Here is a 14,958-nt window from a genome sequence, read left to right on the forward strand (position 1 = left end):
AATCAGCGTGTTCATAGAACTTGATCATATCATAATTTGTGAAACTCAGCCAAGAAAATGGTAGGTAATGTTTCCTGATTACTTTTATTAATTAAATTTCAAAGCTATTCTCAATCAGGCTCCCACCTTACAAACATACTGTTCACCTTGTGAATTATTTCAGTCTTGATTATTAATTCAGTCGTTGTCACCCTTTGGACTCACCTCCCCCCATTTTGGAAATCTCATAGGTGCAAATATTGGCACTGTACAGCATACAGTCCAGGTCTTGTCATGCTCTGGACTGGAACTCCATCACTAATGAGTTTTCATTGCTGCTCCTACCAGCCCTTGAGCAGATTCTGTGGATGCCAATCTAGAGCGGCCCAGCATAAACTTCACATGTTCAGAATTTTCATTGACCTCATTGAAACTTTCATGAGAATGGATGTACCAAGTAAATATGGGAAAGGATTCTACAACACAACTGTCTAAATAGAAAATCTTTGTTTTTGCTCTCCGTATTTGCATAACTAATGTTATGAAAGGCATAGCAGAAAAACACTCAGAGTAAAGTCCGGGGCCATGACCCAAATTCCAAAGGTTGTAAGAATAGCCAAATATTCTCATGTGATCAATTAAGCTTTCAAAGGTACAATGAAAAGGAAAATAGCAGAAAAATAGCTAGATTGATGAGCTGTAAATTTTATAGGTAATTATTTGTGCTTCCTTGTTTGTAGGAATGTATAACTATGCATCCTAGCCAACGTACTTCTAGGGAGTTAAAGAAGAAAATGAGAATGAAGGCAAAAATATCCTATTCAGATTTTCTAAACAGCTTATGTTAATGCTAAATAAACTTTTTTTTTTTTTTTTTTTGAGACGGAGTCTCGCTCTGTTGCCCAGGCTGGAGTGCAGTGGCCGGATCTCAGCTCACTGCAAGCTCCGCCTCCCGGGTTTACGCCATTCTCCTGCCTCAGCCTCCCGAGTAGCTGGGACTACAGGCGCCCGCCACCACGCCCGGCTAGTTTTTGTATTTTTTTTAGTAGAGACGGGGTTTCACCGTATTAGCCAGGATGGTCTCGATCTCCTGACCTCGTGATCCGCCCGTCTCGGCCTCCCAAAGTGCTGGGATTACAGGCTTGAGCCACCGCGCCCGGCCTAAATAAACTTTTAAAAACAGACATGGTGGCTTACTTTTGTAATATTTAAGTGTTATAATTTTATTCCATTAAGTGTGTATGATTGCAAAAGCATCGAAGTTGAAAATCTGTGAAATTGGAGGAGAACACAATTTCACTTTTTGTTCAGAAAATTCCACTACTACAAAGTAAATAAATTCAGATATAAGTAGAAACATTAGATCTTTATTTTATTGCTTGCCATAGATGAAGGACTTTATAGAAAGATTTTTTTTTTTCTTTCTTTTCTTTTTTTTAAGAAGGAGTCTCGCTCTGTCACCCGGACTGGAGTGCAGTGGCCGGATCTCAGCTCACTGCAAGCTCCGCCTCCCGGGTTTACGCCATTCTCCTGCCTCAGCCTCCCGAGTAGCTGGGACTACAGGTGCCTGCCACCTCGCCCGGCCAGTTTTTTTGTATTTTTAGTAGAGACGGGGTTTCACCGTGTTAGCCAGGATGGTCTCGATCTCCTGACCTCGTGATCCGCCCATCTCGGCCTCCCAAAGTGCTGGGATTACAGGCTTGAGCCACCGCGCCCGGCCTAGAATGATTATTTTTATGGTAAAGTGACTATTTTCATGTATGAGTTGTATCTACAAAGTATGAAGTCTTGTTGTAAGCAAAATGAACAACATTGTCATTCAACCATTTTCCTGAAATTAGTTGCCTAGGAAAACAAAGTCAATAATGAAGTCAAAATAAAATTTTAGTTTAATATTTGTATATATTTTTACTTCAAAGGGAGATTTTCAGCATAATTATATTCTTATTTATAAGGCCTTGCTCTAGTTAAATTTTCTCTATTTTTTAAACACAAAAAACTTAAGTAATTATTTTATTTTAGAAATAATTACAAAATATGTGAAATATTTTATTTTATTATAAAAATATTTATATTAATATGTAAAATATTTTACTTTTATTGTAAAAGTATTTATATTAATATGTAATATAAAATTAAAAATTTATACAGAATGTTTTATCTCTTAAATTGTTTGATGTATACAAATAAACTTGAGTGTCACAGTGTCACCACTATGTAGTCTTGTGGACTAAATTGTGTCCCCCAATAATTCATATGTTGAAGCCCATAAATGCCAATGTGACTATATTTGGAGATAAGGCCTTTAAAGAGGCAATTAAGGTTGAATAAGGTCATAAGGATGTGCCTCTACTCCAGTAGAATTTGTGCCCTTACAAAAAGTGGAAGAGACGTCAGAGAGCTCCCTTTCTTCATGAGCACATAAAGAGGATACATGAAGACAGCAAGAAAGCAGTAATCTATAAGCTGAAAGAAAGAGTTCACCAAAAACTGAACCTACCAGCACCTTGATTGTCAAGTTCTAGCCTTCAAAATTGCCAGAAAATGTCTCTTGTTTAAGCTACCTAGTTGGTGGTATTTTATTATAACAGACTGAGCTGACTAATATATGCAGCCATTGCTATTTTTTCTTACTAAGGATCTAAAGTTCACAGAACTGACTGATCATAATTATTGGTTCGTACTCACTGTTATCAGTTGTCCTTGCAAGGTCGTCTTCTATTTTACGTGTTTATTTAACTGGAGCACTAGACTATTACCAGTAATTTACCTCTCCTCATATCGTCCCTACCTATATTGTCTCCCAAAGTTCTGATATTTATTTTTTAAATTCTCTTGCATTTTCTTTTTTCCCTTGTGCTTTCTTTTCAGTTTTGTTACTAAATAACATATTGTTAGTTTTTTTCTACTACATGTTAACTCCTTAAACTCACTTTTTTTTCAGTCAATATTTTCCTAAGTTTCATCCATATTTTTGTTTTCATTGCGGCTCATTTTCATTGTTGTATAATATTCTCTTTGCTCAATACATTAACATGTATTAATGAATTCTCCTGCTAGTGAAAATGTTGTTCTCAGTGCTTTGCTATAATGAATAATGGGCTATAGACATTTTTTGTATTATGTTGTGGTCCATATGTGCCAAAGTTTCTCTTAGATATATTCTTCTGGACTTTATTGCTATGTTGTAAGGTTTGCAAATATTTAGTTTTGCAACATAATTTTAAAATATTTTCCAAAGTGTACCAGTTAGCATTACCACAAATAAATGAGAGCTTGTGAATATATACCCTCCACACCACATGTAATTGTCAAACTTATTTTTTCCAACCAGTTGACCATAAAATGGAATAAAATGGTGGCCTTGGTTTAAGTTGCTTTGCTTATTAGTGAGATTAAATTTCTCTTCATATGTATTTATTTATGTTATGTATGTTTTTCTTTGATGGTATACTCCTTCATGCCTTTTGACCATTGTATTGCCTTAAAGTTTTTGTACAGATTTTACAAATGCTTTATGTATTCATTATACTAATCCTTTGTCACTCCATATTTCAAAATGTCTTCTCCAAGTTTAAATGTTTTTACTTTTTCGATTGTCATTTGAAAATAAACTGAAGGCAGAACAAAGACTAGAAGTCATATTCTTTAACCTCTACTTCCTCTCTCAACTTAGCAGGTGAGAACTTTTGATTTTGAAACTTCAGCTTCTTTAATTGCACTTCACAACAATTCTCATGTATCCTAATTTTTTTTTTTTTTTTTTTTGCTTTCTGGTAATTAACTTTCATATCATAATAAAAAATGTGTTTTGTATTATAATTATGTCTTATGCAAATGCTAAAGTCAAATCATAAATTTCATGTTGTTAGCATAACAACATATTGTTGGGAATACGGAAACTGTTGTACAAAATACTTTGTGAACTTTGTACTATGCGTCTCTGAATGCTTGTAGTTTTAAGGTTATTCTATCACTGTATACATGAAATGGTATAGTAGAGTGGTTACATAGTGAATATAACTAAAGCACTTTAAATATCTCTTTAAAAACTGTTCCTGGCACTCTTATTAACAGAAGTTATACATATCCTGGACCTCTTAGGAATACATGTTTTTAAATAATTATAACACACAATTATTGAAGAATCAGAGGGGAAAAAAAAGAGGCATGGTACAGGAGGAAATTATCATTCCAGGTCTGAAACATTGATATCTGAAGTCATTTGGATGCTTTCCTGAAGTCATCTCAAGTAGTCAAATTAGTGGGTAATAATTTCAGAAACATCGTGTTTTTTCCTTTTTTTCTGTCTTTCTGTCAAAGGTCCATGTAGATGAGATCAGGCACGTTCAGGATGGTATAACCGTACTTATTGAACTACACTCTTCATTCACCAGCCAGCTTTATAGAATTAATATAGAATGACTTAACAATTTCCATTTGCCACTGAATTAACAAAGTTCATTTACTCTCTGATTCTCTAACAAAAACATTTTATCATATATTTTGCACCTAGACAATTATTAGTTTTCTCTGTAGTCAGCCACACATGACTGTCTTTATTTATTACTCTGTGTTATAATCATTTAGAAGTTATATTTTCTAAAATATTTTAATGATAACTTAAAACTGAGTTATTTCAAATGATTAGTTAATAAAATTAACAATAGATATGATATTTGAAGAAAATAAAATACCACACCTCTTTGCATTTTGCTGTGGTTAAATAAAACTAGAAAACTGATAGAATTATCTAGTAATATTTGTGCACATACATATTCTTACCAAATAAAATTCTACTTCTGGGTTCTCTGTAATTGCTTGTCAAAGATTTAGTTGGAAGTGATTATGCAGAGCTATGGGCATAATATGTTCAGATTAATAACTGAAATCAGGAGTGAGAAATGAGATGTATACTACAATTACTCTGTACCGCACAGTCTTTCTAGACATGCTGGCACAAAATTGCTGCTTAAACATATAATTATTAAGAAAGGCTCCCTTTTCAAGATATTTAGAAATTAATTGAAATTGATAAAGACAACAAGACATAGTAGGACTCTAAATTAACAAGTTGCATTTATGCTGAGATAGTCAGAATGGATGTACAATTTTTACATAAGACATAAATCAGCAACTATAGCTGTGTCTGTTCCATCACTAATTGTTTAATTTTCTGCTCTCAGTCATGTGTATTTATCCCTTGCCCAACACCTAAAAAATGCTAAGAATCCAGGAGGCTTTATGTAGACCTAGTTATCTGAATACAAAACAGGAAACTATCTCAAATGCTCTTAGTTGATCCATCTTTGTGTTCCAAGCACAATGCCTCAAAAATCCACCTGCTGGAAGTCGGGTGGTGTATGCAAAGGGATGTCATGGTAATTTGAAAACTTTTGAATACAGAATAGAGGCTTTTCCTGCCTTCAAGCTCACCACACTGGTTTGTTTGGCTCATTACATGCCAAAACTTTTGATTGATGTGCTCATTTCAGTCACGGGTAATTTTAACTCATATATTAAGTAGCTGCTGCTTCCACTCCATTATAGTTCCTTGTATGGGGCAAATCAGAGCTCGGGTTTAGTCTGTATTGGGCTGACCTAGAGCCATAGTGTGCTTTTGTTTGGGTTTAAGTAGGAGGCAAGCTAATATTTCAAAACTAGCAAACGCGTACAATCTCTGCTTTTCTTAATTGTAGGGATCCCTGTGGTAAAGAGCTTTTTATTGCTACCACATAGCTCTTTGGGAGTCCCAACGAGGCCAGAAATGTTGTTAAAGGCTTCCTAAAGACATAGAAATTCTTTTTAAATGTAGGAGATTTAAGTGGATTAATACAATGTAACCAGCTCTGGCAACACTTCCACCCCTCTTATCCGTTTTTATTTGTGGAAATCATTGTGTCTTAATAGTAATTTTTGGTTGTGTAAGTCAATATCTGCAGTACATTTGGGGACTGAGCACACTTCAGTGCATTAGCATTTTACCATTCATTCTGTACAGAATAGGACTTTCATAGAAATCACCACATAAATGGTAGCTAATTATTTACATTTCTGTAAAATTTTAGGTTCAGTATTAATTTACATCAGTCTGCGTAGAAAAATAACATAAGAATCATTTATTCATATCAGTAACCCTGCCTTTCTTTGAAACTCTTACCTATTCATTATAAATAGTAGAATTAAAATTAGACATTAGGCCAAACTAATCAGTTAAACAAATAAGCTTTAATTACAATTGACTTATTCGATTTAAATTCCAATAATATTATTATCATCATTATGTTATTATTATAGCACACAAATATGACTTATATTGAAACAAAGCTCTTTCCCCTAATAGAGCTTGAAGAATCTTTCTGGAAATAAATAAGATATACTAAAATGCTCATTTAAAAAAATTGGTATATCTTAGAGGATGTGTAATCTGTTAAATATACCAATGATAACAGCGAACACTTTGTAAACTATATAATCCAGGTTACAATCAACAAAAACCTAATATGTGTACAAGAAAAACTAGTTTTAAAAAGGCAAAAATTGTTTGTATTTTATAAATTGCTCAGAGGAAAGAAACAAATTAGGCTAGAAGCGGTAATTCAGAGGTATATAAGAAGCCTCTAAATATTTTGGGGGGCAGTCATTGGTACAAGTGTATATGTCAAGCTAAGCAACGTTCAAATCCCCTTATCACTGAATCAAATAAAATGAAATTGCCCATGGAAATAAGGGTTGTAAACATTGTATTATTTTGCTGTTGTATTGTATGATTTTAACTGATGGGTTACTTAAGTCAGAGTTGCACAATCCAAGATATAGGAGACTTGAGAATGACCTAGTTTTAGATGCCTGTCTGGACAAACCAGACCAAATGAGCATTTTTTCCTGGAAGTTGGACAAATACATAATTATGTGTATTTAAGCTTGTGTTACTCAGGAAGGAACTAATTTAGATTTTAAAATAATTTATTTTAAAAATTTTATCTATAAATAAAAATTAGTCTGAAAAAGGGCTGAAAAACTAAGGACCATGAGCCCAATCCAGTAAGTTTCCTGTTTTTGTAAATAAAGTTTTATTTGAACATATTCATGTTCATATTATCTGCGGCTTCTTTTGTGCTATAAAGGCAGCGTTGAATAATTGAGACTGTATGGCTACCAAACCCTACATATTTACCATCTGATCCTTTAAAAATAAGGTCTACCAGCAGCTGATTTAGAATAAATATTTTATGTTAAAATATAGAGACCATTAATTATAAAGTTTGAATGTTTAAAAATTATTTCAATATTTTCAAATAGAGCTAAAGTAAAAATATAATAAAACAATTCAAAATGTGTTCCTAAACTTATATCAACATAAGTGTTATAATCATGTTATACTTAATATACTCAATATTACATATTACAGGCCAGAGTGAGTTATTCATATCTCTCAAAAAAAAAAAAGATAGCATATAAAATATAAGTTCTAAGAACTGTATTCATGTGTTTATTCATATATTTCTTTGTATGCATTTTGGTGAAGAAAAAAATATTGTTAACTTTTCCATTTCCCATCATTAGTTTTCTTTTATAAAAGTAAAATAACTCTTTGTTTTGTTTTGTTTTTTGGTTTTTATAATAATTTTTAATTTTCCCATGAAGGAGCACAAGCCATGAAAAAAAAAAATCAGTTTTCTTTCTGATGAAGCACAACAATTAAGAAACTGGAAACACTCAAACGATGTACACATCAACTTTCATGCCATGGGTGGCCAAGCAAGAGACAGGCATTGCTGGAAAAAAGTGACTCCATTTAGTTCCCTTTAAAGAAGCCATCAACCAAGCAGCTCTTGGTATTTCTCCTCCTTAAACATCCTTCAATATTTGATGACTTATTATTGAGAATTTGATATTTATATATTGTAACAGACGTTGGTGATTCTGGAGATAAATGAGGAAAACCAAGGACAAAAGAGTGTATTTACTGGATTAATAGAATTGAGCATAAACAGAGCCAGATAACCCAAGGGAAAAAACACTTGTACGGGTTGGCAATACTTTGCTAGATTCCTTAATTCTATCCTGGCCTTTTCTGGTTACTGCTTTTAAATTTTACTTCAAGGTTTTGTTACCTTATTAGTGTGTCTAAACAATGATATCATAGAGATCACCTAGGAATTTGTTAAAACAAATATTCTGATTAAGTGGTTCTGCAGTAAGACCTCTCATTCTGTATTTCTAGCTAGATTCCGGGTGACTGATGCTGCTGGTACCAGGAAATACTCTGAATAGCAAGACCTTAGATGACATCAATGAGGACTAAAAATTAGGGTATTTATAAAACATAAATGTATTATCCCTGAGAAGACTTTCGTTGTTAATTTATTACTCTTGTGTAAACAATTTAAAAAATCTGTTAAAATTTGTCAAAATTTAGTCCAAATGGACTCTTCTACAAGTATTCTTAGTAAGGAAGACTGTTTTTCCTATATTAAAAATATCCTTCTATGTCCACAAATAACCATTCTATTTCAGTCTTAAAATGTTTCTGGATTGCAACAAATCTATGAATATTTTTAGGAGTGCTCTTAATAAATATAGAAGAGAAAAACGTTGTCAGTTATCTCTTCGAGTAAGATTTAGAGTTTTGTTCCTTCATAAAAAATTGTTGATTTTGAGTATTTTCGTTAGTCAGAGATGCAAAATATTAAATCAAACTGATTCAGGTATCTCCATTTACCAATATATGCATTCATATTATTAACACTTGACAAATCAATTTTTTCATTAATTTAACATATGATTGCCAAAAGAAAATCTAGACCTTGAAAAATAACAGATTTAAAGAAACAAATATAAGTAAATGACAAATTGAAATCAATATCTCTAAAAAAATTATAAGTAAGCATATAAATATCCTTTACAGTTTAAATTAAAAAAAAAACATATTAATATCTTACAGAACATGTTTTCTAGATTTGTAAAAATGTAAACCTTAACATAGGGGAAAAAAAGATTACACTTAAAATTGGGGATCTCAAACATATATTTCAAATGGATGATATGATGTATTTTTTACTGCAAAATAAAATTATACCCAGGAGAATATACATGTACTTTCTGATGTAGAAACTCCTTGGTAGTATTTTGATGTAAAAGTGCCTGGCATTATTAATAAATTAAATGAATAATGTGTAAATCAGAATTAGAATTAAGATTGTAATTTTTTAATATTAACAATTTCAATTCAGTATCACAAACTCCACATGGCAATAGAAGTGGTATTTGCCTAATCAAATTTATTTAAGAAATTTTAATAAAAAAAGACATATTAAGGAATTTTCTATGAATTACCAACAGATACGGAAGATAAATGACAATAGAATTTTAGAAAATTCCGTTTTAAATATTGCTGAATTTTTTTAAAGTCATAAATAGGAGATAAAGGACATGATTAAATTTCACAGGAGGAAGTAAGAAATCCACTTAGCCTGTTGCTAATCTCTTAAAATTCTTTCAGTGAACACTGATAAAGATATAAAACCTGGGATTATCTGATATTCTTTCTTCCACTCTTCTTAATTCTTCCCATTGATTTAAGCCCTACAAGCATTGGAATGCCTAGAAACAAAGCTAGAGAATAATTACATTACAGTTCATGTAACCCTGAACACCTTTGACATTAAAAAACAATACCACTTGTTGTCATAACATATTCTCGAGTTACCACATGGAAGCAAACTATTCCTAATAAATATACTAATATAGAATTTAAAAGAGAAAGTAATCCACTTCAAACATCAATGATTCTGAAAATGCAGGGTTAGAGTAAATTAAATACTTTTTAAAATAAGGTCAGCTACATATACTTTTTGGCCACTTACATATACTTTTTAGTAATTAATGAAAAAAAAATAACAGAAATTGACCTGAATCTTTAATTAATTCAAAATGTCTTTTATCTAGCAAAATATCCCAACTTATATATTTCTATTTTTTGAACAATACTGCTAGATATTTGTCCTTACACATGTGAAAATACGCCTGTTGTGTCATGTATATATATAGTAGCAAAGTGTTTATTAAATGTGCATTATTTTCCTACTTATACTCTTTGTATTATTTCACCATTATAAAAGTTACAGGCTTTAAAAGAGGGCAGCAATCTAATAAGTTATCATTTGAAATATACTAAAATTCAAAGTATGCAAAGTCTTGCCAATAGAATTACTCATACAAAACTCTTCTTTACATATAACATGATTGTTTATCTGTTTCCCAAAAATCAATGTTTAAAAAATATATTATTTTTCTCTAACATGCCTCTTTTCAATACGTGTAATTTCTTCAAAACTACTTTTTTCCTTTTCACATGACCTTTATATAGAAGCATATATTTTCTAGAGAATGAAGTCATATACACAAAAGACGCATATCTTTTTTTCTGAATCAGTCAATTTGGCCTCCTTTTTATGAAATCCATACACATTGGTTATGAGCCTTAGCCTCAAATATCAGCTGAAAAGGTAAGAAGGGGAACTATTAGCTATGTATTTCCAATAGGAAGGAAAACATTGTAATTGGTCCTAAAATAAATTCATAACTTCCAAATATATATATATAACTTTTTAGCTGATACTGTATAATTTGGAAATAAACTACAGAAAGCTTCCAGGTAGCTCTATTAGAAGCAATCAAGTTAATTTTTTATAATCAGTCAATTTGAAAAAGATGCAAGCAAAAGGGAAGGATTTCTAACAATAGGTTCCTTGTCTCTTGAAAGCTCTTGCTTTGATTTCTCCAGATGACAAAAGATCTGCTTTAGAATGTAATACGAATGACAGAGATGATTTATAGAGTTGTGGTGGGGGGCACGGTTTACAGAGGTAAGCCACTGGAAACACCAAATGGGTATGTGTGCTGGTATGTTTTATTTTTGTTGTTGTTACCATTGTTGTTTTTCTTTTTCCTGCTTGTTTTCCTGTTCGCTACAATTAATAAGAATTCTTTACATCGTGACTTTTGGTTCTGGCTATCTGCTGCTTTATCACAGACAACTAACATGAATTTTTTTTCACTTGCAGTGCAATAAATTATTATTGTAAATGTTCTCCCCACACCCCTTTTGCTCCCAGATATGCTGCTTGCTGGATGATTTGTTTCCTAACTACCAATCAAACTGGAGATAATAACCTTCATCCTCAAGTTACTATTGAAAAACAACTATTTTTCTGGAAACATACTCTTTTCCAGAAATATGTTTTTCCTACATATGTTGTTTGCTGGATGATTTGTTTCCTAACTACCAATCAAACTGGAGATAATAACCTTCATCCTCAAGTTACTATTGAAGAACAACTATTTTTCTGGAAACATACTCTTTTCAACAACTTTTAAAATTGTTCTTTCAGGCAATGTCCTAGTTCAGGGTGTTATAAGAAATAATAAATTTATAAGGTGTTCAGGGTTACATGAACTGTAATGTAATTATTCTCTAGCTTTGTTTCTAGGCATTCCAATGCTTGTAGGGCTTAAATCAATGGGAAAAATACAAATTAAAGAAAGTTTAATACTTTGGACATGATTCTTTTGTCATATTTGCTTAGATATTTTCATATGCAAAGAAAAAACCAACCAACAAACAAAAACCAAGATAATCTGACTTGTACAGAAAGAACTCTACTGGCAACACAGTGCCCCCTAAAGTTATTCTTGAGAGAGAATGCCACAATTTCTCAAATCAATTACTCTATAAAATATCACTGCATGACTTCCTTTTACCAAATAAATAAATCTCCCATAAAGTAGCATAATTCATTAAAATACTATAGAAAAGTTTTGTTTTATTTCAATAATAAATTTAATTACAAATGAAAAGTGTCATTTTGTTGTGAGTTTCTATTCTATGCTATTTTAAATAACAGTAATAAAGTGAAATATGTTAATTAATAGACAGTTAAATATCCTGGTTGCAAAATATATTGTGACAATAACATTTTTGATAATTTTATTTTCTGACTGGAATATATTTGCTGAAAGAGGACAGATAATTTCCAAAATGTAATATTGGATCTAGTAAAATATAAAACAATGTGTCTCAGATAAGTAATTGAAGGACAACAAATATGGAGAAAGTATTCAAAGAGAATGGGGACAAATTTTATTGGTAAGGCATAGTTTTATTACTATATTTGATATATTTGTAAATTTCACTTTAAAGTGCTCTATATAAGTAAAATGTTGCATTGATGTTATGAAAATGAAAATAAGCACAGATTGATAAATCAAAACAAATCAGCCATGGCATTTGTGTCTTTCTTATAAACCTGCTTTCTTTATAAAACAAAGTTGCTTTCCAATCTCCATGTTTTAGAGCAAACAATTAATTTTATATCAATTCCCAAATATATTACAAAATAACAAGCTATTCGAAAGGTGTTATAACATACTATTTATATATATTTATCCTTCATAAAATGTACATTTTAAAGTCCAATTTTTCTTACTGATTTTCATAGAGCCTTAGTCACAGTCTTGATGCAGGATACTCAGATGCAAATAGAAATTGCACCTTTATTATTTGCCCCATTCCACTGAGTATACCTCTTTAAAGTTATCAAGATTGAAGGTATGAAATTGCAAAATGGTCCCCCCTAATTACAGTTTTAATGTTTCCTGAGGATTAAAAATTTCTTCAATGACAATCACAGTAGACTAAGTGTACTAACTAAATCTCAAACATTTATTTATTATTTATTTATTTGTTTACGTATTTACCATGGCTGCAACATTTGCTTGTGGTCAATGTTCAAAGACAAAGCATCATAAAACAATAAGAAATTATATGTGAAACCCCGTCTCTACTAAAAAAATACAAAAAACTAGCCGGGCGAGGTGGCGGGCGCCTGTAGTCCCAGCTACTCGGGAGGCTGAGGCAGGAGAATGGCGTGAACCCGGGAGGCGGAGCTTGCAGTGAGCTGAGATCCGGCCACTGCACTCCAGCCCTGGCGACAGAGCGAGACTCCGTCTCAAAAAAAAAAAAAAAAAAAAAAAAAAAAAAAAGAAATTATATACAGGATAAAATAAAGAATACCCCCAAGTCATGAGTCATTTTTCACACTGTGATTACTCATTACCAGTGAATGTGAGTAGTATTAATTCCTACACTATGCAGTGCTTGGATCAGTTTATAACCTGTGGAAATAGACAAAGTTGTGATTTGAAGCCTAACTTTTGCATATATAGCTAGCATCGTTTTCTAGGCCAAAGGCACCAAAATCCAGTTAATTTAGGGAAACCTATTGCATTTCAACTGAATGGTTCCCAGATTAGTTCATCCCTTTACCTTAATACTCAAAATTCTTTCTGAATCTTGGAAATAAAAAAAGAAAACGTTACTTGGTTGAATGTGTAGTATCACGGTGATTTAATGTACTGCTCTGTTTAATGCTCACAATAACTTTGTGAATATGTATTTTTATCCTTATTTTTTGACTGTATGACCAATCGGAGGCTCAGGTTGTTCCTCTAAGTTTCCCAATGTCAGGCTGCTAAGAAATAGCAAAGTTAGAATTGAAATCTTTTTTTCTTACTTCAAAAACTACGTTATTTTCAGTTCAGCACAGAGGCCATTGGGTAGCTGGAAATGGTTTAGAACTATATAAACCTGTTGCCACTAAACTGGAGGTGGACATTTGCCCACAATATCAAACCATTTATGTGGTGATGCTTTATGAATACATCTACTTTGTTTTGGAAGTTATGTATAAATGTATATCTATATGCCTATGTATCTATTATCTATTTTAATATAAAATTTCTAACACTGTTGATTCTTTAAACCTATTTAATTTTATTATCAAAATTCATTTTTAATTTATAGATTCTTAATATTTTAATTCGCAATAAAACAGATAAAAATAGTTGAACTTTTTCAAAATAATGTATTCCTACTGCTGTCCTGAAACATACATTCCTGTTCATCATAGACATTGTGTTAAACATTGTCAACTTACAAGTGGAAATAAACTAACTTTTTGTTATTTCTAATTTCTATTATCTTGAAATGTGTTAATCACTTAATTTTTGTAAGTGCATATTTCTAAGCTCCCAAAAACTTAGTGACATAAAAATTTATTATAATTTTCCAACCTCAAATATTTTAATTTATGTATATAAAATAAATATATCCCTAGTTGACAGGACAGTATTTCTCAAAACAGAAAAATGTTTAAACAATTACATCTGTGCTTTTTGATAATACTCTGCTACAGAAATATATATATTTCTGTATATATATTTAATACACCATATATAATATAAATAATATATATATTTCTCTCTCGCTCGCTCTCTCTTTCTCTCTCTCTCTCTCTCTATATATATATGTGTATCCAAAAGAACACCATGTAGAGAAACATAAGTGTGTAATGCTCAATTTTATAAAATATGATTACTTTTTAAATGCATGCCATTAATTACCAGTAGAAATAGTTGCTAAATGTAAACCCTAAAATGACACAGTTGATCCAAATGATCACTTTGACAATCCCAAAGGTGTATAAATAATTTGCCTGACCAGAAATGCAAAATCAAGTGGGATCTTCATTATTTAATCAGAGTGAACGAGTTTGATTGAGGAAAAGTGAATTTCCAAAACAATGTATTCATTTTTTTTTTTCATTAAAAAGTCTCCCAGAATTACAGAAAACTTCTTAACATGAATATGGCCATTGAAGGGAAAAGTAGCTAACCAAAAATGATGCCTTTTCCCACTACTTCTAATGGTTAATGCCACTTTTCTTCTGTGCTTCCGGTCTTCTCCTGAAGAAAGCCTCACGGCTGGCACAAACCTTGCTGATTTCATTTTCTTTTCTCAGCCTGTGTTTCTGAAAGCCCTGCATCCTGCCCACACAGGGATGCAGTGCCCGCTCTCTAGCCCACTTTTTTTTTTAACCTCTCAGATCTTTGATCTCTGGATTATTTACAGTTGAT

The sequence above is a fragment of the Trachypithecus francoisi genome, unplaced genomic scaffold, assembly GCF_009764315.1.
Source record: "Trachypithecus francoisi isolate TF-2019V2 unplaced genomic scaffold, Tfra_2.0 Lachesis_group15, whole genome shotgun sequence".
NCBI lineage: Eukaryota > Metazoa > Chordata > Mammalia > Primates > Cercopithecidae > Trachypithecus > Trachypithecus francoisi.